This window comes from Rattus norvegicus, chromosome 14 (assembly GCF_021556685.1).
Source record: "Rattus norvegicus strain SHRSP/BbbUtx chromosome 14, alternate assembly SHRSP_T2T, whole genome shotgun sequence".
NCBI classification, from domain to species: domain Eukaryota; kingdom Metazoa; phylum Chordata; class Mammalia; order Rodentia; family Muridae; genus Rattus; species Rattus norvegicus.
In genome coordinates this window covers 99875796-99899951 of record NC_141547.1, presented here as the reverse complement: position 1 = coordinate 99899951, position 24156 = coordinate 99875796, and the positions used below count along the sequence as shown (strand labels likewise).

Sequence of the window (24156 nt, the reverse complement as noted above, 5' to 3'; positions counted from 1 at the left end):
ATATGGAAGAGAATGGCTTTCTAGCTCCTCTCAGACCCTGATGAAGGCCCTTGGGGATTTTCACTGGACTATGCTTCAAACATAGGAGAGTGAATGTATTTTGTGTGGCAGCCTATTGATAAGGAGGCTGGTCCATGAGGAGGAAGATGAATATGGGAGAAGCCACCAGAAACATGAAACCCAGAGTAGAGTCAGGCAGTTATACAACATATCAAGAGTTGTTCCAGGGTTAAGCCAAAATGAGACCAATAATGGAAGAACCAGGCCACTGAACCAAGAGCAGAGTTCAAGTTCAGAGCAACTTCCATTTCTCTGACAAGAACTTAAATCCTGGAGAAGAAAGGATAATTGAATGAATTCACTTCTAGCGCTGATGGGGTTTTCTCCTATAATTTGGAATGGCTGGTTGGATTTGTAACTCATAAATGTGACTTTGTTTTGGGAAAAAAGTGTTTGCCAATTCAGTTACGTTAAGGAAATTATAATAAGATTATCCTGGATTATACAGGTGGATCCCAAATATGATGACAAGCGTTCCTGTAAAAGAATAAACCAACAAGCAAATAGGAGATTGCGTGAAGTTGGAGACAGGACGGAAGTTGGGCAGCCACAACCCAGCAACAGTCCATCTTTGAAGGAAGTCAGGTCAGAAACTCCAGCAGGATTGGAGCCTGGGGCTGATGCAGCTGTCATGGAGGGGTGCTCCTCACTGGTTGTTTCCTGTGGCTTTCTCAGTCTGCTTTCTTTTAGAACTTAGGTCCACCAGCCCGGGGATGGCTCCACCCACCATGGGCAGGACCCTCCCCCAATGATCTCTAGTTGAGAAAATGCCTTACAGCTGGATCTCATGGGGGCATTTCCTCAACCGAGGCTCCTGCCTCTCTGATGACTCTAGCTTGTGTGAAGTTGACACAAAACCAGCCAGTAGAAGAAATATTAGAGAATCCATTTCTGTTGTTATAAGTCACCAAGTGTGTGATCATTGTTATTGTAGCACTAAACTAATATACGACATATATTCAAAGCCTCATGAGACTTTGAATATCACCGTTTGTCTCTGCAGCCTTTTCCTAAGACACCAACACACACACTCGTGTCTCACACACACACAGACACACCTAACACACATGCCTCATAACACACACATATACACACAACCTCACACACACAAACACAGACACACCTAACACGAATGCCTCATACCACACACACCACACAAAATTTTACCAACCGTAAACAAGGACACAAGGCAGCAGACCAGACACAGGCATTTGAGGATAAGCCTTTATCCTAATACTAATAATATCCTAGGTTTACATCCTTCCTTGGCACCTAGGTTTTGGAGGTAGCAAATGGTAGACACAAGGCAAAAACCATTATTAACTAGGATCGGTTTAAAGCATCCCCCCCCCAAAACATAGCAGATGACATCCAAATGAGTCTTTGGTATGAAGATTTCAAACTACAAATATGATTAATTTGTTTTCTTGGAAATCTCTGGGGTAGTGACTGGCTCTCCCAAGTCTGTGTACAGACGTCCCAAGATGCACATATTGCTTGATTGAACTTGTGAGAATGAAAAGAACACCATAGTTTGGTGCCCTGGTAACTTATGAGTTACTCTTGTACATAAAGCACTACGTATCCACACTAAGAGGACTGTGTAGTGACTCCAAAGTTACAATTCAGTACTATCCAGGTTGGGTTCTGTGATGGCCGCTCATGGTTGTCAACTTGACTGAATTGGAACTACCTAAAACCTAAATGACTGGGTACACCCATGAGGGATTTTTTTTTTCTCTCAATTAAACCATTTGAAGTGGGGGCAGGGGGGATAAACCACTTCTAGTTGGGATCTTGGAGGTAGGAAGAGAAACCTAAAATCCAAGTATTTTGAGGTGGGAAGATCCACCTTTAATGTGTACAGATCTTCTGTGGGCAGCCTACATGACAGACATGGAAGGAGGAAGCCTACTCTCCCTTCGCCTGCTTGCTCTTGTGTTCTCTAGCGAGTCCATTTCTTCACTGGCACTAGAGCCTACTTCTTTGGGATTCTGGAGTATACTGAAGACCAGCTGAGACATCAGCCTCATGAACCACTGGTTCTTGGACTTTGTTCACAGCCAGCCATTGTTGGATAAGCTGGACTGCAGCCTGTAAAAGTCATTCCAATAAATCCTCTCTATAAATAACGTGAGAGTCATTCTATAAATTGTTACTCTAGAAGACTCTAACACGGGTTCTTTGCTTTGTTCACTGATGTAAACACTGAGAAGGGCACCTAGCACACAGTAGGTTTTCAATATTTGTTAATGATTCGAAATATACTTAAAAGAATAGAAGAAAGAAAATCAAAATACATGGTGTGTCCCCAAGCATGCCTTATCTAAGAATCACCATTTAAAAGTATCCATGTGATTATTATTGCTCATGCATGTTTCTGTATTATGAATACATTCTAAACCCTCAATTGGTAAGTGAATATTGGCAACCTTTTCCCTTCTGCTTCCTAGTGACAGCTCAACTGTCACCATTCACCTTCCATATCTTTTCATCAACATCGACAGCTCTCACAGCTAAGAGTAATGATGTTAGGGGTCAGGGGGTGGAGTCAGCACAGTCCTAAGAGCAATGGTGTTAGGGGTCAGGGGGTGGAGTCAGCACAGTCCTAAGAGCAATGGTGTTAGGGGTCAGGGGGTGGAGTCAGCACAGTCCTAAGAGCAATGGTGTTAGGGGTCAGGGGGTGGAGTCAGCACAGTCCTAAGAGCAATGGTGTTAGGGGTCAGGGGGTGGAGTCAGCACAGTCCTAAGAGCAATGATGTTAGGGGTCAGGGGGTGGAGTCAGCACAGTCCTAAGAGCAATGGTGTTAGGGGTCAGGGGGTGGAGTCAGCACAGTCCTAAGAGCAATGGTGTTAGGGGTCAGGGGGTGGAGTCAGCACAGTCCTAAGAGCAATGGTGTTAGGGGTCAGGGGGTGGAGTCAGCACAGTCCTAAGAGCAATGGTGTTAGGGGTCAGGGGGTGGAGTCAGCACAGTCCTAAGAGCAATGGTGTTAGGGGTCAGGGGGTGGAGTCAGCACAGTCCTAAGAGCAAAGATGTTAAGGGGAGGGGGAGGAGTCAGCACAATGGCGTGTGGGAGGTATAATCGCTGGAAAGACTCAAACACTTCTTGAGGGAGATACAGTCGTCTCCTTTTCTCAAAGCAACGGGCAGTGACAGAACCACAACAGCCACTCCCATGTTTCCTGATGAGGTCATTTTATAGACACTCAATACTAGTTTTAGCTTATTGCTTCTGTGACGGTTTCTATGTAGGCCAACCCGATTTACAAAGAGAGTTCCAGGACAGCCAGCACTGTTACACAGAGGAACCCTGCTTCAAAAAACAAAACATTTAAAGAAAAGAAGTGAATGAATTTTATTTTAAAGTATTCATTTAGATTTTCTCTGGAACTCCTTGGAGAGTTCGAGTACAACACATACCCTGAGGAATGGTCTTTCAGACAGGCAGTTTATGAGGTAGCTAAGTGTTGAAATATACAGTGGGCTTCCTGGGTGTCTTCCATTGAAGCGAAGTGAGGGCAACGGGATAGCCTCACCAGTAACTCTGGTCCTCTGTCCCCTGTCTTGGTTCTCATTCTGGAAACTACCAAATGTCTATGTTTTAACTATTCCACTGTCTTATGGTTTTAATTTGTGCTCTGAGCAAAACAAAAAAATAAAAACAACAAAAAGCCACCTGGTGGAAAGCATTTCCCTCAGACTTGACCAAGGAAAACAAACACCACCAGGAACGGTGATTCTAGACAAGGTCAAGAAAATGTTACAGGAAAATACCAAGCAAGCATGCCCCTGACATTCAAGAACTCCTTAATTTTATGAAGATACCAAACCTGAGACTCCACGGAATACAAGAAAACCAAGGGTGGAATTTCCTCAAATCTAGAGTAAGAAATGGACATGCATACTATAGATAAAAATGTCAAAAATATGAAGTTGCAAGTTTCGTGGCACAGGTCTGCAGTCTCAGCTACTCAGGAGACTGCTACGAAGGGTTGACAGGCTCAAAGCCACAGAGTGAGCTTAAGCCCATCACGGGCAACTCAGTCAGACTCTATCTCGGAATAAAAGATAAAGTGGGGGACATAGCTCAGCGCTAGAGTTTCTTAGCATGTACTAAATTCTAGTTTCAGTCTCAATAACTCCACCCTGTCTCCAAGGCAAAAAAACAAAAACAAAAAAACAAAACAAAGAAACAAAATCAGAATAATATTACAATAATTAAACAAACGTATCGGAATAATATTAGGTCTCTCATCCACAATCCCAGAAGTCAGGAAAGCAGGGAATAGCACATATCAAACCCTGAAAGTAAATAATGCCATCAGAAATCAACTCCAAATGAATTAAAGATCTTCACATAAGATCTGAAACGCTGAAACTGTAAGAGGAAAAGTTAAACACTTAAAAAATACTAATGCTGGGCTGGAGAGATGGCTCAGCGGTTAAGAACACTGACTGCTCTTCCAGAGGTCATGAGTTCAAATCCCAGCAACCACATGGTGGCTCACAACCATCTGTAAAGAGATCCGATGCCCTCTTCTGGTGTGGTGTGGCTGAAGACAGTGACAGTGTATTCGTCATATATAAAATGAATAAATAAAATCTTTGAAAAAAATTTAAAAAAATACTAATGCTAATTACAACTATTTTGAGTTTCTATCTCTTCCCAGTAAGAACAGCTATCAAGAAACCAAATGACTACAAATTACCCATCATGAGGATGTGGGACGAAGAGGAACTTTAACACCATCTGTGGGAACACAAACTAATACTGCCTGTTGCAGGATATTCAATCATACTGTGAACCCTAATATTGTGTTGTTTATTGAAAAAAAAACTATTTCTAGTTATAGTGTGGCTTAACCCTTTCCACACACCTTTGATCCCTCTGAATGTAATGCAGACATAACCCGTGTACATACCACTCTGAAATTTCAGTACAGAGTCACAGAGAGCTCTCCCAAAACTGAAAGTAGAATGGCGTATGACCCAGGTATACGACTTCTAAGTGTATACCTCCTACCACAGAGATAGCCCCACACCCACATTTATGGCTACTCTATTCACAACAGCTAAGGGATGGAACCCCTAGATGCCCACAAACAGATGAATGGATAAGGAAAATATGGTACAAATACATATGGAATTTTATTCAACCACAAGCAGAAGTGAAATTATGATGTTTGCAGTAAAACTGGTACGATTAAAGGGCTCGTGGAACAAGAGCGGGGCTGATAAGAGGCCAAAGAACCAGGAAGCGTGATGAGTCCTTGGCCTCCAGGACACGGAAAACAAGCAGAAGGAACGGTTGATGGGAACTGGAGCTGTGGAAGGGATGCCAATTCCCTCTGTCTGTCTCTGCCCCCACCCCATCCCTGGCCATGTCTGTCTGTCTGTCTGTCTGTCTGTCTCTGTCTCTCTCTCTCTCTCTCTCTGTGTGACTATAAGTGTGTGTGTGTGTGAGAGAGAGAAAGAGAGAGAGAGAGAGAGAGAGAGAGAGAGAGAGAGAGAAATGTTTTCCTTAAAACAAGGTAATCCAGAAATGCAGCAAGTGTTTTTTTTTTTTTAAAGTATGGATTCTTCGTGCTACAAGACTGCATTCCAGTAAGTGCTAGGTGTTGCCTACTTACAACTTTACTTCTCTTGATGGCTGGGGTCCGGAATTAAGAACTCTGAGACGAAAAGAACAAGGAGGAAACTGGCTTGAAATAAAGTCCGAGTCCCTTGATTGTAGGGCTCTGTTTGGGATCATGGTGAGGAAGCACTGAAAACTGAAAAATTACTAAGCCAAGGAGGGATTCCAGACCCAACTACGGCAGGATGAGGCCACCCACTCGACAGGTCCTGTAGCATCAGTAAGTGTCGGGGACTTGCTGTGCACAGAGGATATAACGGACAGATGAGTAGTTCTCTCCACCCCAGTGTCACAGGTTAAGGATAGATATTGAAATGATTGCAGAGGCTGAAGAGATCGTGAAGTCAGTAAGTGCTTGGCCTGCAAGCACGGGGACCCCAGTTTGATCTCCCAGCGTTTACAAAAGCATTTACCTATTGGGAGGACAGAAGGGAAGCAGTAATAGGCTCGGTGTGCATACATGTTTTGGGGTAGGACAATGAGGCCAGTGGGCTCAAGCATAAGAACTACAGATCCTCTTATGAAGGAGTTAGCTCCTTCATTCACTATGCTTCCCGGGTAGCTAATAGTAGTGTCCTACTAGCAAAACAAAGGCTGCGAGATATACACTGAAATGAGGCCTTGTGGTGTGTGTATTCTGGAATACATACAAGCCTCGTACCAGAAATGAAAATTAAACTGTATAGTGTTGGCATAGCTGGCACATGGCCAGGTTGACACTCTTGGCTCAGTTCTGCCCAAGAACCCCCACACAGCACCAAGTCCTCTGCTGCAGGAAAGAGGCTACCTTGTTTGTTTCTTTCCCAGAAAGACTGAAGCCAGGAAGTTTTTTGTTTTTTTTTTTTTAACCTGGCTAAGGTGTTTAAATCTCTTGACACATGGGGATCTGGATTCTATCAGATATTTGGGTGGAAAAAGCACCTCTAGCCACCTTTAGCTCTAGGAACCCACGCCCCAAATTCTCCACTTTGATTGGAGCAATATTCTGGCATTTGTTTCAGGGCATAGAGTATGGTAGGGAACTCATACCTGTTATGTGGGATTGGGAGAGAGAGGACAGATGTGGGCAACTCTGCCAGAGCAACTCCCAGCTCAGCCAAAGAATGAGAATATTGTGAGAAGACAGAACCATAGTCGGTGATCTCGTTGCAGCCTTCGTCCTCGAGTTGAGCATAAAATAATCTTTATTCTAGTAAAACTATAAATTGCATTGATTGACATTCCAAATATTACACCAATATTGCATTCATAGAATAGATCCAATCTGGATAAATATAATACCCTATTAGATGTCCTTGGATTAAATTTACATGTGTGATATATATGTATCTTTGCTTTGTTTTGAGACAAGGAAGCTATGTAGCCTAGCCTGGGCTGGCCTTGAATTCAAGGAGATCCTTGTGCCTAGGTCTCCCAACATCAGGATCACTAAGCACAGTCGTGCTCTGGTGAGCCTATAAATGCTTTACTGAGGACTTCTGTATATGTCATGGAAGATACTGGCTGGCCTTCCTTAGATTGTATTTGTGACTTAGGGGATAATGTTACATGGTTTCATTACTCTGGTTAGCAAGTGTCACCTTTAAACCGATTCTCTTAAACTAAGTCAGTATAAGATGCTTTTTTTTTTTTTTTTTTTTTTGGTTCTTTTTTTCGGAGCTGGGGACCGAACCCAGGGCCTTGCGCTTCCTAGGCAAGCGCTCTACCACTGAGCTAAATCCCCAACCCCAAGATGCTTAATTGATAGAATTCACCAGCACGTTGAAGGTTTTGTATATGTCGGGCGAAGATTTAAATTATAGATCGAATGTTTACACAGGTGCAAAATGATGTACGATATATAGAGCTTTATTTTTGTGTCCATTTTGTTAAATCAGTCAGGATAAAGGTGCTTATAATGTCTTTATTTTGCATGTGGCACACAATGACATCTCCTCTTTATGGGTCATGCTTTACTTTTTCATTAATTGATATCAGCACTGGTAAACGGATCAGGTTGGTTCTGTGATTATAAAGCTCATTTAATTATTGAGAGTCCTACAGAAAATGAACTATTTTTATGTTAGACATCCAACTTATGACAATTTAAAAATATCAATTTATTAATTGGAAGCCTATGGCATTTCAATATAAATAATATATCTTTATACTGTTTCCTATATAACAAAAATAAAGGCAATTTTATCTTACATGTGAGAGAAGCAGGGTAAAAACACAACATGTTATTGTTATGGAAAAGCCTCTGGGCCCTTCGATGGATTGTGGGGACACTGATGATCACTGTGCTAGTTTTCATGAGGACATACGAGCCGAATAAACACTTGGGAAACAAAGCAGAAGGAACTGGTGTTAACTCACAGACCACTTCTCTCTCGACTTGAAATCCTGCCCATCCTTCAAGAGCCGGCTAAGCTCTTGTCTGCAGAATTACCTCCTCCTCTCTGCTCAGTCCCTGGGCTGCCTCTCTCGTTGTGCTTCATGGACGTACAGTGCAGTGATCCGTGGAGCTACTCGTGAACACACAGTGCAATGGCCCATGGACTATTCATGAACCTACAGTTCAATGACCCATGGGCTATTCGTGATCAGACAGTGCAATGGCCCTCTATTTTCTTTGCTTATTATGACCCACCACTAGCCTGAGTGGCATTTATAAAAGTCCCTATCCTCTTTTAATAAAAATGCTCCATAACCATCAACTCAGAATCCCCACATCTTCAACACTACCAGTTTCAACGTTTTGTTTAAGCTTCACTCCCTGTCTGTATTAGAAAAATCTATTTTCATTTTTCAAATAAAATACAATGCTAAATACTAAATATCCTTTTCCTTTTTAAGTTTCTGTGTCTCCCCCAACCCCACCACACCCCACACTCTGTCCACTGCCGCACTTCCACAGCTGTGTTCTGGGCTCTGGATGACCTTGTCTTTGATACTTGTGTACACGTCCTTGTGCTCATGTTTTAGCCGTGCACAGCTGTCTGTCTCTGTCCTGCGTGAGTCCTAAAAGGGCAGCGCCAGGGGTTGGGGATTTAGCTCAGTGTAGAGCTCTTGCCTAGCAAGCGCAAGGCCCTGGGTTCGGTCCCCAGCTCCGAAAAAAAGAAAAGAAAAAAAAAAAAAAAAAGGGGCAGCGCCAGAGTGATTTCCAGCCCTGTGTACAGCAGTGCCAGAGTGATTTCCAGGCCTGTGTACGGTGCTTGGCCCAGGGCAGACCTGGAACAGTGCGTTCTTCCTCAGAGTCTTGCTTTACATCGAGACAAACTTCCACGTACTAAAGAAGCGAGTACAAAAGTTCATGTGTGGGTCACGAAAGACTATAGGCAGAATACAATCTGGCAAAAACAGATAGAAGGATTATTTTGTTCTTCCCCAGATATTTTTTCCTGTTACATAATTCCCTTCTAAGCACAGAACTCCCAAGGACATTCTTGTCCTGATCAGATGTAGGAGCCGGAAGTGAGGCAAACAGAAGAAAGCCTCCTCAGGGGGAGAACCACAGCATTTTAATCAGCCCTCTGGGCCTGAGTCAGCACACCTGCCACTCTGTTTAATAACAACTATCTTCTCAGAGCAACACGCTTGTGCGTTCTCAACAGCCAATGAATAATACATGCATAGCCCAGAGAGTAACATTCATTACGATAACTAACCTCGGGCAGAATGGACGCCATGTGGAAAATAAGGGGGGGGGGGGCGGGTAGGCTGGGGCGTGGTGGAACTCTTCTAGATTTGCAAAGAAAATAAAAATGAGACCTGAAAAACAGGCTAAGTGCCCGCCTTGAATTTCACCACCCACAAAGAAAGCTACCTAAAAATAGGATCTGCTGGTGCACACAGCTGATGAACCAGGTCTTTACACATTCCAAAAGGAGTATTTCTTATCCTGAGTCGCTTCAACTTAGTGCCGGTTTCCCCCTGTTCCCTACTGCATGGCTGGATCCCTGAGGGATCTGGAGTCCACAGTGTTTACTTTTTTATATGTCCTATGTTCTACAGCCGTCCAAAAGCTCTAAAATGCTATCTATGCACATATTTATTGAATATAAAAATATGTTGTTGGTACCGAAGCGTTGAACTGCTGGATGGGATACATGTTGGTTAACTGGGGGAAGAGAAGCAGAAAGATCAGATGGGCTGTGTTGAGATGCCTACATAACTCAAACTCCACAAACTATTTTACATGCACCAACCAGAAGTTCAACTCTTTTCTCTCCCCTCCCATTTTAAATGGAATAACCATGAACTGCCTTCTGCAAATTTGTATGTTGAGCATTTAGTCTGCAGACCATGGGGTTATCTGGGAGGTTCTGGGAACTTTAGGAGGTGAGAGCTACTTGGCGGGAGTCTGTCACTGGAGATGTGATTTTGAGGGTTAATAACCGCCTCCCTGAATATGGGACCAAGCCACCATGGGCTGCACCCTCGGAAACTGGGCAAAAATAAAGATCTTCTCTTTTAAGCTGTTCTGTTAATTTTGTTCACAGCACACAAAAGTAATACATGAATCTAATGCCAGAAAAGCTGACTAAACTTGATAGTGTGGTTCTTAAACCCTTGGTGCTGGTTTATAGGGAACATTTGGAGAAATGTGACAAGGGAAGCCTAGAAGGCTTTGTGAAGACTCAAGGGTTGATTCTGGTAGGTGCTTAGAAGACCACATGATGACAAAGAAGTGAACAGTACAACAGCTCTCACGAAGGTAGGGGATGGCTCAGTGGGTAAAGCGTTTGCTCTGCAAGTGTGAACACCTGAGAACTCACAGAAAAAGCCAGGCACGGCAGTGTGCACCCGAAACCTCAAGGGGTTGCAGTGACAGGCAAACCCCAGGTATTCACGGCCAGTCTAGCCAAAATCATGAGCTCCAGGTTCAGTATGAGACCCTGTTTCAAATGCACAGTGGGGAAAGATACTCATCTTCAACCTCTGGTCTCCATATGTGCCTCTTGTACCTGCTAACTCTCCCAAACACACACACGCACGCACGCACGCACGCACGCACGCACGCACGCACGCACAGACTCCACTCAGTTTTTTGTTTTTTGGGTTTTTTTTTGTTTTGTTTTGTTTTTCTTTTCTTTTTTTCAGAGCTGGGGACCGAACCCAGGACCTTGCCCTTGCTAGGCAAGCGCCCTACCGCTGAGCTAAATCCCCAACCCCACCACTCAGGTTTCTGATGGGAACAGGATTCTGTTGGGAATTAGATAGCAGCCATGCATGTAACATTCTGGTCCAGAGTTTGTCTACTCTTTGTCTTGACTCCTGAAGCTTTGGGGAGACTGAATAGTCTAATTTACCTATTTGGGGAGGTTTCAAGGCAGCATAGACTTCGGGTGTGGATGGCTATTGCTAACTGCTTTTCCAGGTTTATGATGAGAATGGGGTTGCGGGAGAACAGAACAATTTAAGAACTTTGCAATTGGCCAGAGAAAGAATCACGTTTAAAGGTGCAGATGAGGAGAGTGTGGCCGCTAAAGACATCAGAGGAACTGTGAACAAATCAGGGTTTGGTTTGGGGGAGGTTTTTCTGGTTTGTCTGTTTAGTTGTGTGTTTTTTGGTTTGGTTTTGGTTTTGTTTTTTTTTGCAATGAGACAACAGGAAACACGTCTGAAGGCTTCTCAGGAGTGTGCCAGACTCATGCTCTGGAATGGAATATACTAGGGTTTTTAACTCTTCTGAAAGACTGCTTTGAACAGAGAGCTCCAGGCTTCCTGTGTTCCCGCCTACTATCCAATCACGGCAGAGGCTGCTGGACACGAGACCTAAATACCCAAGACACTAAGTTCAATCTCTAATACAGGAAAGCAAAAATACGGTATTTTAATTACAGATACATATGACTAGGAGTACACATATATAATTATATCCACGTAATATCAATAAGCTTTCTTTTGTTTATTTCTACCCTCTTCTGCTCCTAGTAGTGTCTCCCCATGTAACCCAGGCTAGCTTTGAACTTGAGACCCTCCTTTCTCAGTCTGGGATTTTAAGCAAATACCACCATACTCTGAACTGTTAGTCTCTTAAATGGGAATCATAATATACGTTCACATATCTTCTTTTTAAACATATGTTAGAAAAAAAAAGAAGATATTCTGATACACATTTGTTTGACTACCTATAATGGGCAAAAGTTTTGGTGAGATATAATGAAAACTATAACTTTAAGAAAGCATCATATATATACTTGCCATGTGAGCTCTCTCTGCCACTAAACTTTGTCACCAGCCTCAGTTATTCCACTTACTGCTTATACTAAATTGGAAAATAATAATTTTATTTACATGCAATATATATATATGGTTTGTGTTTTAGTTTGGTTTTGTTACTACGATAAAATACTCTGACAAAAATCAACTCAGAGAAAAGGTTTGTTGTTGTAAAATTTCAGGTTACAGCTCATCACCGTGGGTAAATCAAGGCAAGAACATCAAAGATGTATCATATCCACAGTCAAAAGAAGGGAGAAATTAATGCATATATGTTTGCTTCTTATTTGCTCTTTTTCATTTCTGTGCTCTTCTACAGTTTAGGACCCCCGGCATAGGGAATGGTGCTGTCAACAGTGGACTTCTCCCCAATTGATGAACTAAATTAAAACAACCCCTCACAAACATCCCCACAGGCAAACACAATGCAGACAAGGTCTCAGTGCCCCCTCTCCCCAGGTGGCTATAAGTTGTATCACATTAACACCTCAAGCTAACCATCACAGAATACGTACTAAATTAGCACGGTATTTCTTTTTACAGAATTTTTACAAGGTGAACTAAAAAGTACTAAAGTTTCCATGCTTTATATCGAAAAGTAAAAAGCTAGCATGCTAAAATCTTCCTCTGTGTAGAACTTTGTATAAGTTATTTAATCCACCCAGCATTCACCATCTGCTTACCTTCTAAATCCTGCATTTTCCTATTTAAAAAAAAATGTTGTGTTTAACAGTTCTTAATATATAAGTTACTATTAAAATATAATACTTGTTATGTTGCAGTATTTTTTTTTTCTTTTTTCTTTTTTTCGGAGCTGGGGACCGAACCCAGGGCCTTGTGCTTGCTAGGCAAGCACTCTACCACTGAGCTAAATCCCCAACCCCATGTTGCAGTATTTTTACAAAACAGACATAATGGAAGGCACACTCTAGTAAACTTGTAATAAACATCACTTGGGAGTAAAGTGGTCCCAGCGAGCTCCTTGTTTTATTCCTCTATGTTTTAAATTCAGTGTCCAGTCTCATGTAAAATATGTAGTCATGATGTGGAGATTGAAGTCACTGAACATAGGTGCACATAACTTCAGCGTTTAGTTTAGAAGTGCAGTCAACATTAGTGACAAGTACTATGTCTCTACAAGCCATTTTATACTGGTCCTCCCATTTTCAAACTCCACACCTCAGCTATCACTGGAAAACTACACGTGACACTAGAACAAAGTGACATTGTGTTTTTATATATGATACAATAAAATGTGTTAGCTGCATTTGTGGGCGTTTTCTTCAGAAAAGGGTTCTCCTAGATAATAATTCTCCCGTGTATGAGATTGAGCCTGTCAGCTTTGCCTCACTGGTTCTTCTCTGTAGACCCAGACCAGAGACTACATCACACTTCCCCAAGCCCATTAAGGAAAAGCACTTCTTACACATCATATTGCCGTCTTTGCAGCTTTTAAAAAATGTCCTAGAAAACTGGCCAGGTCTCCTAACTCCATGTATATTTCCTTTTCCTTCTTGCTACAGGGTGGCTGGATCCAGCCTCTACAAAGCACCATGGTGAGGCGATAGAACACATTAGGAACATTCTGAAAAGCTGTGGTGAGAGGCTCGCTTTCTCGAACCCCTGCCAGTCTCCTGATAGTTTAACCTTGTCAGATAAACAGGCCATGCCAAAGATAAGAGTAAATGATAGCTTGAGACAGGTGCAAAAGAAAAATTATGAATGTTACATCAAATATATGTAGTTTTAATTCTCCCTTACAGAAAGTGTCAATGACAACAGTTTAAATCAAACAGCGGATACATTTTTACAAGAATATTGCTTTTTGTTGGGAATGTATGTATTTAGTGAATACATCCATCTCATGCATGGAACTGCAGGAGATCTGGGTGACTCTAGCTGACATTGGGAATTAGATGTAAAATTATTGCTTTATTATTGACAAAACTGCTTGTGGAATGACAGATAGGGTTGAGGACAAGTTGAATCTGTTAATGTTTTCTGGTATAGTCTGCCTTTTCTCACTTCCAATTTTGCCCCTAATCAGTTCCTAAAACAGAACTTGAAATGAGCTGCTTGGTTCATGGTTGCTAGAGCACATGTTTACGGTCACTTTCATAGATAAGCCTCACCTAGTTATGATCTGTGGATTCATCCATAGCTCTTGGCCACTGACCAAGTGGGGAAAGGAACCAGAGTACTCTGGGGAAAGCCCTTTACATGGAAGCAAAAATAATAGTACAGGGGACCCAACATTCAGAGGCACTGCTGCAGGAATTCTAGTGAATAAAATCTTGCTTCATTTTTAAATAGTTTGAGATCAGTGTTTCACTAGAACATATCATGCATTATTAAAACAGTCCTCTGGTCTATGCTGAATAAAATATAGAAGACTTTTTCTATTCTTTCAGAAATACATTAATAAGAAATAGTAAACTAAAATCCACAGGAGAATGGTCCCTCTCTCAACCGTCAGCACATGTCAGATTGTGCAGAATGTTAACACAATCTTTATCTTGAAGGAAAGAATATGAAAAACAGAACCGTGTGAAAGTTCTAGGTAAAAGAGCTTTGAGATAAAAAATTATGATGAATGTTGCTTATAATTTAATTCAAATTATAGTATTTTGAATCCCAAATTAAATCTCAAGAAATGACAGTACATTAGATTAATAAAGCCAGGGGATACTCTATGGAGACCATGTGTCAACAATAAACCAGCAAGGGCAACAGCAGATCCACCAGAGCTCCTCAGTGTCAGACGATTACCAAGAATGACTTTGCCAGCACCAAATAATTAAATTTTTATTGCTGAACATTGTGGCCTTTAATTCTCTCAGAAATCTTCCCTTCAATAAAGTATCTATGCTCACAAGACTGTGAGCTTCTATTTTGTGGTTCAAATACCACTGAGGTTCTATTTCTAACAGAAATTTACTAAAGTTAAATCATCAAGAAGCTGAAAATTATTCAAGCTGCTCAGAACATAAAGATCATTTTATTGAAGGCTTATTTAAATTCAACTCATTTCTTGGAAATATTTTTGGTGGGACATACCTTTATCTCAGTACTTGGGAGGCAGAGGCAGGTGGATCTCTCTGAGTTCATGGCCAGCCTTGTCTACACAGTGGATTCCAGGATAGCCAGAGCTAAACAGAGAAACTCTGTCTCAAAAAACAAAAATTTATCTATAGCTTATCTTACATAGACTGCAGGGAGACTCTAAACTACCTTATAAAATTTGTAATCTATTTAGTGAAAACTTTCAAGTAATTAAAACATAAGTAGTAATAAATATGTAAAGACTTGGGCAGGTAGACAAGATGCTAAAAACCTGGGCAGGTAGACAAGATGGCTAAAAACCTGGGCAGGTAGACAAGATGGTTACAAACCTGGGCAGGTAGACAAGATGGCTAAAACCCTGGGCAGGTAGATATTATGGCTTAGCAGGAAAAGGCATTTGCCAACAAGGGACAGTTGAGTCTGATAGAAGCTGTGAGAGACAGAGAGCTAGCCTCACCCCTTGCCATCTGCAGCATTCATTCATTCATTCATTCATTCATTCAAAGAGAAAAGAAAATGTCCAAGTGTCTGTCACCAGTCCTGGGGAATCACGTTTGCTCACATGATTCTCTCTGGATAAAATGCATTTTCCCTGCACACTTATGAGAGTCCTACTCACATTTAAAACGTGAATAATGATCTGCTAGGATGTGGGCTCCATCAAAATCCAGGGCTCCCTTTTCCCACATATATCTAAAAATCCTAGAGCAGTGTCTGGTATGTACTCAGTAAATACTTCTGACAAAATGGAAAAATGTATAAGGCCATATCCAAGTCTCTACCCTGAAGAATAAATAGGAATATATTCTGTATCAGTTGCTGGAAATCAGTCTAGGAACTCTGTTTTTGAGGCAAAGAAGGCAAAGAAAATGTAAATTTAAATAGGGAAAGTGAGAGGGGGAAGTGGCCATATACATGAAGTTTAGCTCCATTTAAGATCACTGCATCTATACTTAGCAAAGGGCAAATGTAAATCATAGAACATATTTACCCAAAAGCCTTTTTCTACCCCTTGCTCCTTACAGAGGTGAAAGGAGACACTCATTTCTCCCACATCCCTTAAGCTATGCATAGTCTTATGACATATTTTTTGCAGGAGGAAATTTACTAATACTTGACTTGAGGAAGATTACTTTTTATTGGTAGGAAAAGGGAGCAGTTAGAAAGCTGTCCAATGGCTTCCTGCTTCCTGCCCTGGAAAACAGCTGTGATACTGGAGATTTTGTATTTATCTTGCTACAAGTGGGGGAGGGCAAAGCAAACAACAGAGCTGTCAATCCAGAATCACGGCATTAAAATGCTTCTGTGCCAGCAAGCAGCTATCTTTTGATATGTTTGACAAATAAATGCTCTTGGCTAAGAACTATCAGTCTTCTCTTCTGTTACTTGTTGCTAAAAATATAAACTAGAAGAAAAAGCTTTTTTTTAAAAAAAAAAAGTAGATTGGTAAATAATACTTATAAGTGAACTTATAAAATGCACATTTGATTTTAAATTATATTTCAAAGTAGCATTTCTATGTTCTGATTGTGTATATATGTGTACATGTGTGCATATGTGCAGTATATGTGTATATGTGTGAGTGGTGTGTATGGATGTGTACCTGTGGTGTGTGTGTGTGTGTGTGTGTGTGTGTGTGTGTGTGTGTGCGTGCATGTATATCTGTGTGTGTGGTGTATATGCATGTGTGCCTGTGTGCCTGTGTGGTGTGCATGTGTGCATATGGTGTGTGTACGTGTGTGTGTGTGTACGTGTGTGTGGTATGTGGTATACGTTACAATTTAGCTTATGATTATGTTGACAGTCTTTACTCTCTCTCGTTAAACATCACGCTATGGAGAATTGTGCTCAAAATGAAGAAACTGTGGTTTCAAATGAGTGTTTGCCAACTCTAGTTTTCAAGGTAGAGTTATTAAAATGAAAATTAAAGAAACAGATTAAAGTAAAAATATAAGATTAGCATTAACCAAAATTCTAAATGTACTCACTTTCACGTTTCAGAGTACTACCATTCCAGTAAACAGAGCTGTACATATGCATTTAAATGTGCACGTTGTTTAAGTAAAGCAGTGTCCCCTCGGACGTTGCAGAAGACTGGAGTAGTAAATATGGAGCACATTGCGCAATTCTCTGCTTGTTTAAAAACAAGGGGCCTTGGCACCATTGTTTAAAAGCTGTTTGGACAGTGCGATAAGAACTTCGCACTTGTCTTATGCTTGCCAAGTGTCAGCAGCCTGAGCTGTGCTTCAGACGCTCTCATAAGCAGGTGTGGGCCTAGCCTGCCTAGAGGAAAAGAAGCAAATATACAATGAGAACAGCAAACCCCACCCGTGACTAATAATAATCACAAGAGTTCCCAATAAACTAAAGAACTAATTTCTTAACACCATTTCTAAGAAACATCATTCACTGTAACTCCTTCTATTTCCTTCCTTGCTTTTATCGCACAGGCACTATTTAGTGAGGAAATATTTGCTAAGGTTAAAGGGAGCCCTGGGCTGTGCCCGGAGTTAAAGAGTACCTAACTCTGGGAAGCTTTCCGTATAGAATGCCCTCCAGACACACCCATGTCAATACAGGCAGAAGACTTTAATCCATACGCACGGAGATAGACAGGACAGACTGGTGGTAGGGAAGCCGGGGGAAGGATTTGTTCTTTTTTTGCTTCTTTGTTTATTTTTATTGAGGAATGACATTTAATTTCCCATGCAGTGGAACGATCGCTATTGGCTGTCCCCATATAAGACAAAGATTTCAGATTTAGCGTAAATAATAGTCACAAATACTAATGAAGTATCAGAACAAAAGAAATGACAGAATGAAGTCAAATTGTCTGTAGTCTGTCTGTCTCCTTTGTTGCTGGGGGCTGAACCCAGGGTCTCTTAGGCTAGGCAAGTATTCCACTAGCATAGAGATGCAACCTCAGCCTACTTGGTAGCTAGTGTCTTGGGAAACAAAAATGAAGTACTTACTTCTTCAAAAATAAGAAAGATTTTAAGTTGTTTCTCTTAAAAAATTTGATCTTTTCAACTGATAGAATATTTCTGAAATTGGTGTGTAGATTAATCAATATTTACAGGAATTTTTGCCAAAAATCTCTTTATGAGTAATTATTGCTAAAAATAAATTTAGCTATATTTTGCATTAAGACAATTGGAAATGGGACATTCAGAGACCATAAGGCAAAAAAAAAAAAAAAATATATAGCTATAAAGCCGTATACATTAATAGCTAGAGCAGCTTCGTTTATGGCCCTCCCCAAATAGTTCAGATGCTTATTAATAGATAACTGAGTCAAGTTAAGGTCTACAGTAACCTGAATGGTGTCTTTCTTTTTTTTTTTTTTTTTTTTTTGGTTCTTTTTTTCGGAGCTGGGAACCGAACCCAGGGGAACGGTGTCTTTCTAAAAAAAAATGTATCTATTTGGAACCTAATGATGTGACCTTATTTGGAAAAGGGATATTTGTAGATACAATTAAGGATCTTGGGACAATATTCTTATTAAAGTAGGGCGTAAGTCCAATGACTCTGCCGACATATTAAAACAAAACAACAAAGAAACAAGGAAGTAGGCAGAGATTAAAGTCTTGCTGTCACGGCCAAGGAATAACTGGGCCACCAGAAACCAGAAGAAATGATCACTGGGCCTAACTGTTAATACAGTGTCTCTCTCCAAATAAAGCAAGCGACAGGCTCTGTACTCATTTTGAAAAAACAAAAACAAACAGAAAAAAACAAAACAAAACAAAAAAACATGGTCACTGTATGTAGAGGTAGGCACATCCCTGAGCACAGTCACTTTAAAAACATCATGCTTCTTCATGTATCATATGTTCAAAACGGACAGCTCTCCCAAGTGGAGCCTTAACCAGTCTATGAGATTGTAGTGAGCAGAGCTCACCCCATCCCATCTAGAAGAGCGAGTCAGAGTGACTAAGCAGTTTTACAGAGTGCGTCCCCATGGACTGCATTGGACCCATCTGAGTGTAACCCTTGCCCATCATAATCTCACATACGCAGATACTGGTTCGAACGCGCAATATGTGTAACATGATGTTCAGGAATGTGCTCGCCTCCACATGTAAAAATCACTTTTTCTTCCCAAATGAAGATGCATAATTTTCTCTAACGAAAGCCCTTACTGACTTTATTTGGAGAGAGGTACTGATTGAAAACTTATCCCCAATGTTCTCATTGCTTACACAATGAGCAAACCATTTCTTTCCTCTCTTGCCTTCTGCTAACCATGAGGAGAACCAACCCTGTTTGGTTAAAATCCCAACAGACTGTACACCAGAGCATCACGTAGGCCTAGAAAACTTGGTGATCTAGTCGGATAATTTAGGGACTCTGGGGTCAAAGTCTCTGAAACTAGAAAGACAAGGCTATCAGCCAGGAAGGCTTTCTATTGTCCTTAGAATAAAATCCCCAGTCCCCAGAGTCCCCAGAGTCCCCAGAGCCTGAGACTGATGACTGACCCTCTCTCCCTCAGCCCTTCCTCTCCCACAGCTTCCTTTAGCAGAAGGAATGTGAGCTTTTAGAAAGTCTAGCTGCAGTCTGGGAGCCTGGAGATAAAGAGAAGCTACCAGGATAACTTAGGCAATAAATCCTTTACCACATTCCTGAACTAGGAGAGTGATTGGATGAAGAAATCAATTCCGTGAAAAACTGTTTATGGGAACTCAATGCCACACACACTATACATTAATGAAAAGGAATGATGGCAGACAGTGTACATGAGTGTTAGCATTCATGAGTGTTAGCGTTCATGAGTGTTAGTGTTCATGAGTGTTAGCGTTCATGAGTGTTAGCATTTGTGAGTGTTAGCATTCATGAGTGTTAGCATTTGTGAGTATTAGCATTCATGAGTGTTAGCATTCGTGAGTGTTAGCATTCATGAGTGTTAGCATTCATGAGTGTTAGCATTCGTGAGTGTTAGCATTCATGAGTGTTAGCGTTCATGAGTGTTAGCATTCATGAGGGTTAGCATTCATGAGGGTTAGTTACAGAGCAATGCTGGGCAGAAGCAGGGGACAGAAGACAGTATGACTTCTTCCTGATAAGTTTCAAGCATGGAAAGAAAACAGTCAATAGCTTGAGAATACTTATGGAAGCAAAGACAAACAAGAGATTATCCCAGGAGGCCAGTTTATGGTCACCTTCGTGGAGAAGAGGCATTGGGGGCATCTGTTTTCTGCTCAAGGGTGTATGTTAGCTGGGCACTGAAAGATCTCTCTCTCTCTCTCTCTCTCTCTCTCTCTCTCTCGCGCGCGCACACACACACACACACACACACACATGCATGTGCACATGTGCATGCACACGCAGCGCATACACATACACACACAAATGTATCCATGCAGACATATGTGTTTTTATGTGATCTCTGTAATGTTTTATCACAATTTAAAACAAAGCCAAAACGTACAACATTATTCCACAGAAACAACTAACATATAAGACTAACTATCTAACTAACATAAAAGTAAGTTAGAATATGGAGTGCAAGACGAAAGAAGTGTCCACCGTTCATATTGTGATTCTGTTATTTGGTGAACTGGCTTTGAATAATCTTTGTAACTTCTATTGCCGGGATTAAAGTTATTGTCCATCCTTAGTTTTTACCCCTTTCTTACCGATTGGTCCGTCAGTGGCTCTCCCTAAAATCGCTAAACTCATCACGCACATTTAGATCTTCTGTACTTTACAAACAACTGAGAGGGTTGCTACCCCCTGACAGGCCAGGTGGCTTATGTCTCTAACACTGACCAGTCAGCCAGAGGATGTTAAGTTGGTCTTCCCAAGCCAAGGGGTTCCCAGTCCTGTTTCATAGTCTTGGCTTCATTAAAATAGCATGCTAGGTCGAATTTTCAGAGCTCTGACTCACCGGCTTACAGTTACGGTTCGAAAATTGCATTTCTCACAAGTGAGAACAAGTTCCCAGATGATGTCATTGCTTCTGGCTGGGACAACATTTCAAGAACTACTATTTCACTGAAAATTGGACAAGTTGGAAAAATCAGGCCCCTGACTGAGACAGGAAGTTGTTCTCCAACTTTCCATGCACAAGAGAGAGACTGTTTTCTCAGGCACTCAGGAAAAAAGGGAGACCTCGGCCTCTTACAACGGGTTGAGTGTTCTCACACCTACCGTCTCCTGCAGACAACTCACGTCTATCCTCTGAAACATGGATTGCTTCAAGGGTTTTCTGAGGGCTGCGTTTAGTCCCTAAATTGCTGTAGCAAGGAACTTCTCAGAAACGGCTTTGAGAGTTAAGAGAGATTTTCAAAAGCACAAAGCCGAAGATATTCAAAGCCTTCAGTGCACAGTTAGCTGTCTCTGTTATAACTTGAACCTTCTTTGAGAAAGAAGGACAAGCACATGTGTCCTTTTGAGCAGTTTTTTGTTTTGTTTTGGTACAATGTTTGTGAAGATGAAACGCTACATCACGACAGAACATGAACTGTTCCTGAGATAAGTGTATCTGTCTGGAAGGTTAATAGCTTAGTAAAGATGGAGCATTTTGATGCTTATAAATATTAAATTGACATGTATACATTTTACATTTTAAAATCATGACCCTAAGGTCAAAACTAGGAAGTTTTATAAAAACAGAGCCAAAATTAAGTAGTTTTGTAAAACAGTCCTAGAGACGGAGCATGTAAGTTTCTGCAGCACCTTTTGGGGAATTGAGTTGTGACAGTTTGAAATCTAGCTAGACGGTATTCCGAATGTCAGCAGCTAGCTGGCATGTGGAGACCAGCTTCTGTGAACAAGCAGCGAGCACATGCTGAGCTTGTGACGTGCTTGGCAGCGCCTCTCCTTCTTTAAACACATGGTTCCAAAGTTTCTAAACACGGCTGCCTGAACCTTGACTTTGCCTCCCTTGTGACAGGGTGGAGGGATTTATTTTGCAATGCCTCATTAAATATTTTGGGCACTTGCTTTCCACGTACACATGCACAGACACGCGCGCAAGCACATGTGTCCTTTTGGGCGATTTTTTTTTGTTTTGTTTCGGTACAATTTTATTAGTATTTATATCTCAGTTATTCATTCGGATATTATTTCCACACCTTTTATACTTCACCCTCAGATATTTACACAAGTTGTAGAAATTATATGGACTTAAAGTATAAACAAATAGGAAAAAGGCTCTACACACCTGTACTCAGAAGTGATAGAGACTGGATTGCTGGAAGTTTGAGGCCAACCTGCTCTGGTGAACTCTTGGCCAGGCAGGATGATAAGTGACACCATGTCTCCCAAACCACACACACACACACACATATATATGATATATCATATATGCATACACATATATTTGCATATATATAAATCTGGAAGAAGGCTTAACCTGACAACCTGAGTTCAGTCCCACAACCTCAGGGTGGAATGAAAGAATTGACTCCTAATGAACATTGTCCTCTGACCTCCACAGGTATACTATGGCACACAATTCTAGCACACACATATGCATACACACACACACACACACACATACACATACACACATATACACACACACATACACGCACACACCATATCCTATACAATAATAAAATAAATAAACATTCTTAAAAGTTGAGGGGGTTGGGGATTTAGCTCAGTGGTAGAGTGCTTGCCTAGCAAGCACAAGGCCCTGGGTTCGGTCCCCAGCTCCGAAAAAAAAAAAAAAGTTGAGGACACGGCTCCATAGCAAGTGTACCTGCCTGGCCTGTGTGAGGTCCGGATGTAACCACTGCACTTCAGAACAAAATCAAAACATATAAGCTTAGCTGTATTTATTTAAAATTATGGGGTATATATTTATTTTTATGGTTTTAAAATTATTTCAATTATGTGTATCTGTGCATGGGTACATGCATGTGAGCACGGGTTCTTGTGGAGACCTGTGCATTGGGTCCCCTGTAGCTGGAGTTACAGGTGGTTGTGAACTGCCTGGTGTGGGTGCTGGGAAGCTGACTGAGGTCCTCTGCAGAAGCCGTCAGTGCTCTCAACAGCTGAGCCACACATACCCCAGACTACAGGGTAGTCTTTATCTATTGATAAAGCTTTAGAGACCACTTTGTGGGTTTTCTCTTTCTTTTCTTTTATAGTAGGGTTTCCTTTATTTTTGAACTTTATTCTGCAAAACTTCAAACTTACGTCATTATAAATGAATTACGCTTCAAGTTTTAAAAGTCTACTACTGTCTTAGTCAGAATTCCTGTTCCTACACAAACATCATGACCAAGAAGCAAGTTGGGGAGGAAAGGGTTTATTCAGCTTACACTTCCACATTGCTGTTCATCACCAAAGGAAGTCAGGACTGGAACTCAAGCAGGTCAGGAAGCAGGAGCTGATGCAGAGGCCATGGAGGGATGTTACTTACTAGCTTGCTTCCCCTGGCTTGCTCAGCTTGCTTTCTTATAGAACCCAAAACTACCAGCCTAGGGATGGCACCACCCACAGTGGACTGGGTCCTCCCCGCTTGATCACTAATTGAGAAAATGCCTTGCAGCTGGATCTCATGGAGGCATTTCTTTGAGGGAGGCTCCTTTCTCTGTGAGAACTCCAGCCTGTGTCAAGTTAACACACAAAACCAGCCAGTACACCTACTAAAACTGTTTTACTAAAAAGAAAAATCCCCAAACTCTCGAAACCCACATAGAATTAAACTAGTACGGTGGACCCTGCATTCACCACATTACAACTACTTGCTTTCCCCTCTGCCCCAGTGGACCTAAGAAAAGCAGGAAAGAGAGGAACAGTGTACTTGGCACATGGTGTCATGGATTGGACACACGTCACCGGCTGTGGGCTTGTGTCAAGGTAAGCCACAGCAGGAATGCATACAGAGCAAACTTGCTCACCTCCTACAAGCTAAGAGGTCACCTATGAGTTCATCAATAATTGATGGATCTCTTGCTGAAGTTAGGGTCTGCATAAGCTAAAGCCCGTCAGTTAGCGACCGAACCTTTAACAAAGGGACTTCGGGACATTTTTATGTTTGAATACATTTAAATTCAAATGTCATCGGTATTAATTCACATCAGCAAAACCAAAACGCCAAAAGTAGCATTTGGGCAAGTCAATTTTGAATCCAGTTCAGTCTTTCAAAAGACATACTGGTATGAAGAAACAAATGATTATCAAACATTAAATGAGTACATTGAAAAAAACGTATTAGGTCAAAAAACTTTTTTT

General features: G+C 41.4%; 1 long non-coding RNA gene across 3 annotated transcripts in view; it reads left to right on the top strand.

Annotated features, from left to right (window-relative positions):
- Window positions 1–24156, top strand: part of LOC148001476 (uncharacterized) — a 45324-nt gene that overhangs the window by 2976 nt on the left and 18192 nt on the right. For 2 of the 3 annotated variants that reach the window (XR_015637619.1, XR_015637618.1), the window contains exon 2: window positions 509–645. This is a non-coding gene — a long non-coding RNA (uncharacterized LOC148001476). Of the gene's footprint in view, window positions 1–508; window positions 646–1927; window positions 2193–24156 lie in introns of those variants that run through there. The other variant, XR_015637617.1, reaches the window with a different exon arrangement.